Source organism: Electrophorus electricus, chromosome 7 (genome assembly GCF_041902795.1).
Source record: "Electrophorus electricus isolate QZ-2024a chromosome 7, ASM4190279v1, whole genome shotgun sequence".
NCBI lineage: Eukaryota > Metazoa > Chordata > Actinopteri > Gymnotiformes > Gymnotidae > Electrophorus > Electrophorus electricus.
Window position 1 is genome coordinate 12,307,858 of NC_137503.1, and position 4,643 is coordinate 12,312,500.

Here is a 4,643-nt window from a genome sequence, read left to right on the forward strand (position 1 = left end):
ATTAAGGCACAATAGTAGGATGTGCTGCCATGCCGTCCTACCTCATTAACACTTCGCAACAGTTAAAAAAAAGAGGCTAACATAAAGTATTTGCTGCGTTGTACTATAAACCAGCCTAGTTAAATAGTGTGAATAAATAATTGTATAAATAAATCTTTTAAATCTTTATAACGTACAATTTGTTGTTCTTCTCGTTTATTATTATTATTATTATTATTATTATTATTATTATTATTATTATTATTATTATTATTATTATTATTATTATTATTATAAATGTATAATTAAAGTAAGTAGAAGAGTTGCGAGTTACGTGGCCAATGCTTTAAGCATGACGGCAAAGCACAGGCTTAGCAGTCGGGCTTTCTCTTTTTTTCCTTCAAGAAAAACAAAAAGTTAACTTCCTGTTTCGGGGTGGTCCACGGAGTCTGGGATAGAGGGAGGGGGAGAGGGGGAAAGGAGAGCTCGCATTCTCGCGCTGCCTGTGCAACTTTGGGCTTGTGGAACCCGGACACCGAAAATGGATCTTAACTTTGTCAGTGATTTTCAAGTGCAACTTTAGCGAAACTTTTGGAGGCGGTTTTCCTACGCGGCTGAAGTAGAGAATTGGAATAAAGTGAACACTTACGCGACTGGACGTTTGTCTCCATCTGCATGTGTGTGTCCAGCAGGAGAAAGAGGGGCTTTATTGGAAATTCTCGAACCCCCAGTGGGACGCTCTCGGCTTTCAGCTCTCCTCTGCAGTTTTTCCAGGGAAAGCAGAATTTGCTGGGATCAATTTAGGGCCACACAAACTGATGCAGACGGGCACGATTCTCTAAAAGGTAGGCTACTGTACTATTCTCTACTCTTGGTAACATTTTTATATTAAGCTTTTTTTTCATTTGAGGGAGAAAAAATGGTACCTAGAAGAAGAAAAATGCCAACGTTTGCTATAATATTTAAGGCTTTAATGAGCTAATATATGGAAAGGCTATTGACCAGCTGTCTGAGTGGTGGTCTCAAGTAAGTGTGTTGGAGTGTTAATCAAGTGGAATGTTTGCGCATTGATTAGCAAACCAAACATGTCCCTATAACATACACTGCTGTGGAGAGTCACTTGACTGGATGGTGAACACAAGAACATAAGCATACATACAAACATGCCAGCTCGTCCCTCAGTAGCTGCTAGAGCTCACTGAAGATGAGCGTGATCTTTCAGACTCTCAGACAGATCAAGAGTTTTGACTGGTGCCAATTTAACACTTGATTAGAACGCAGGCATATCCCTTGATGTTTCTACGTTGTATGTGATTTATTCCCAAAACTAAAAGACCTGAAGAAGCTGTTTAAACGATATAAGGGAATAACAAGCTTAAAGTTTCATAGCTCAGTTATTTGTCATGTTTATCTATTGTCAGTAAAAATGCAAAAATAAATAAATTAAATAAAAATGTAAATAAATAATTTAAATAAAAATGTAAATAAAGAGAAATTAATTAAATAAAAATGTCTGATGGTAGTCTCCTTAGATCGTCTTAGGCGTCCTGGCGATCTCTGGCAGTCGAGACTATACAAACTATGCCAAATACATGTAGATACATCAGGACTTTAGAATGAGATCTCATCTATTCCGCTTTGCATACCTGCTTGAGAATATGCCTGTCTTGTTGGCAGCATAACCCTAGGAGTTTAGAGGTCACCGAATTCCTGTGTGGCTCGTAGGCCGCACCTCAGCAGCTGTTTCTTGTAACCTGAAATGCTTGAGGTGCCAATATCTTTTCCAAATGTGCATATGAGACCTACCACGTAACAGCAACGTCATTTTGGTTGTAATATGTTTACACTGGTTTTAAAATTTACAGACCAATCCACAGTGCCGAGTAACCCACAAATACGTAGTTTCAGAAACCTTCCAATTCTTACATCAAACTACGGCAGAAAAGCCAAGCAACCTTTTACGTTTCCCCGTTGTTGACCCCTTTTCCGTGTTATTTTGACTTTAATGGAGTTTCCATGATTTGGTATTAAAAGATAAAGTGGATCAGAACCGTAATCAAGAGGGAGAAGAGCGGAGGAGGGAGGAGGTCCGAGAGCTGAGTTTAAAAGCTTATGTAATCTTTGCTAATCTATGTAATTGCAATGTAAAGCGCTCTGCTCGGCTTTTACTGTGGTTAGATCCTGTCAACATTCTAAGAAGTCATTTTTGACCTTATATTAGGCCTACTTAAATTATGATTAGCACACATAACAAGGGCACAAAGTTCTTGTAGAAACCGAGTATAAAGTTTGGTCTTATAACTAGGATCAGGCAGGCATTTTGAACTGAGTTTGCATATAGTTTTTAAGTATTGTAAGGCTCCGATCACTTAAGGTTCTTGGAGCTCGGAGCCACCCAAACTCTTCCTGGTCTCTCCCTGGTAGGCCCCTTTCACTCACTTCTGTTATCATCTCATGTTTCAAATAAAGCTGGACTTACCTGGAGTCAGAATTTCAGGACACGTGCAGAGCTTAAGTGGATAAAATACAATGGACCGTCACCTGTGAAATCCTTCTGGATGTCAGTTTATTGCCTTTATTTGTCAGTGAAGGTTTGAGACAGGTACACATGTGTCTACACACATGCACACGTGCGGTCATACACACACAGACACACACACACACACACACGCACACACTCCTCTGACAGTGCCTTGCACCAGGTTGACATGGTAGCTGAACTTGCCCTATGAGAGGTAAGAAAGGCTCAGTAGGGTTTCTTCCTCTCCCCTGTTATTCATTATCAGTGTGTGATGGAGCAGTGTTAGGGCCAAAAGGCTCTCGTTAGCACACACTCACAGACACACACACACACACACACACACACACACACACACACACACAAATTTGAACTTCCTTTAGAATCATCTTCACAGACTGTCCTAACTTCTTAACACAGAGGTGTCAAGGAGCTGGTGTATGCCTGCCACCCTTTGCTAACATGGAGGTGGAGGACTCAAGACCGATCTTCACTGTCAAATGAATGTAGTTCTTATGCTATTATCACATGCTTATTATGCTGTAATTGAGCTCGTCAGATGTGTGTGAAGAGAAGTTGCATCTAAAATCAAAACGCAAAGCACAGTATCGTAGTCAGAGGAATTTAAGCTTTGATGGAGATTTCAAAATTCCAATAGTGAATTTTAGTGAAGCAATAGGTATTTGGTTTTTTTTTTGCCATTTTTCTACAATTCTGAGACAAGAAATAGCTGATTTCTAATGGAATAGTTATTCTGTAGTGCTGCTTCAGTAATGCAGACTGCTGGAAATGATGAAGACCTAAATACGCGTGGGTGGGAGGCTCCATGGTTCTCCTTCAAGGAGTGTGCGTGCGCGCGCGCGCGCGTGTGTATCCTAACGCTCCCATAGGCAGGCGGCAACAAGCGGTATGTTTTTCCCATGCAGGATTCCTTTTTCGGGCTGTGCGGTGAGATGCACGCGTCACGTGACGCTTCCCTTTGCCTCATCCCTCTGCCGCCCCCCTCCCCCACCATGCGGACCACCCTCATAGGGATCGTAGCCCCCAATCAGCCCCTTTCACACCCTGTGAACCTGAAACAATCAGAGTTTAATAGCAGCTGTCCATCCACACGGCAGCCCGAGAAAAAGGGAGATCGAGAGAGAGAGAGAGAGAGAAAGAGAGAGAAGGGGAAAGAGAGAGGAGGACAGAGAGAGGTCTCGGTCTCTCTCTCTCTCTCTCTCTCTCTCTCTCTCTCTCTCTCTCTCTCTCCCTCTCTCTCTCACTATTTCAGTCCCCGCTGAACATTTTCTTTTTCTTTCTTTCATTTTGTTTTCTGTAATGATACTGCAAACAGAAGAGATGCTGATATTGAGCATCTATTATCCTATTTTCCTACAGCAGTGACAATGAATATTTCATTGTTTAATCTTGGCTTTTAGGCCTATTCTTTTTCTGACTTGTATTCTTTCTTTCTTTCTTTCTTTCTTTCTTTCTTTCTTTCTTTCTTTCTTTCTTTCTTTCTTTCTTTCTTTCTTTCTTTCTTTCTTTCTTTCTTTTCTTCAGCCTCAGCACCTGGTTAAATTATATGTACCATTCAGTTGTTCTTGCCTTAATGGTTTCCTCCTCAGTCTTTCGTAGCCAATTTGGATTTATTCTTGCCACTGCACAGGTGGAGAAAGTGTACAGTTTCATCATTAAAAAGGAAAGCGAGCGCTCTTAGAACTTTACAGGTGTATCTCTTAATGACACTAACAGTTTCAGCAGAGTCTGTTGGGTCGGTGATTTAGGTCTACTCAGCAAGACTTAATGAGTGGAGCAGGAGTTCAACTGTGTTACTAAGTACTTGGTTTGACACAAAAGGGCAAAGGCATTAGATGTTTATCCTCGGGATCGTCACTTCAGATCCACCCGAACAATGGACGCGATGAAAGAACTCCGCTCCAGTAGCAGTCCCCTATATCTGCGAGGAGAGGGATCTGGGGAAAAGAACACATGGTTCAGTATTCCCGCCTGCCCAAAGAGATTGTCGAACGGTCTCTCTCCCTCTGCCTAATGTGTTTGCTATCAGCTCCTCCTCCTTCTTTTTGTTCCCTTCTTGGCTCTTTGATTGGGGGTTGCTCTGGGACAACCCATGTGGTAGATATTAGTAATAATACTGTAGTTA

The 4,643-nt window shown here is 41.5% G+C and overlaps 1 protein-coding gene across 1 annotated transcript in view; it reads left to right on the plus strand.

Moving 5' to 3' along the window:
- Positions 1 to 460: 460 nt before the first annotated feature.
- gli1 (GLI family zinc finger 1) overlaps positions 461 to 4,643 on the plus strand; it is a 37,120-nt gene continuing 32,937 nt past the window's right edge. Inside the window, exon 1 of the mRNA XM_027010941.3 lies at positions 461 to 824. The gene's annotated coding sequence lies outside the window, so the exon portion shown is untranslated. The remainder of the gene's footprint in view (positions 825 to 4,643) is intronic.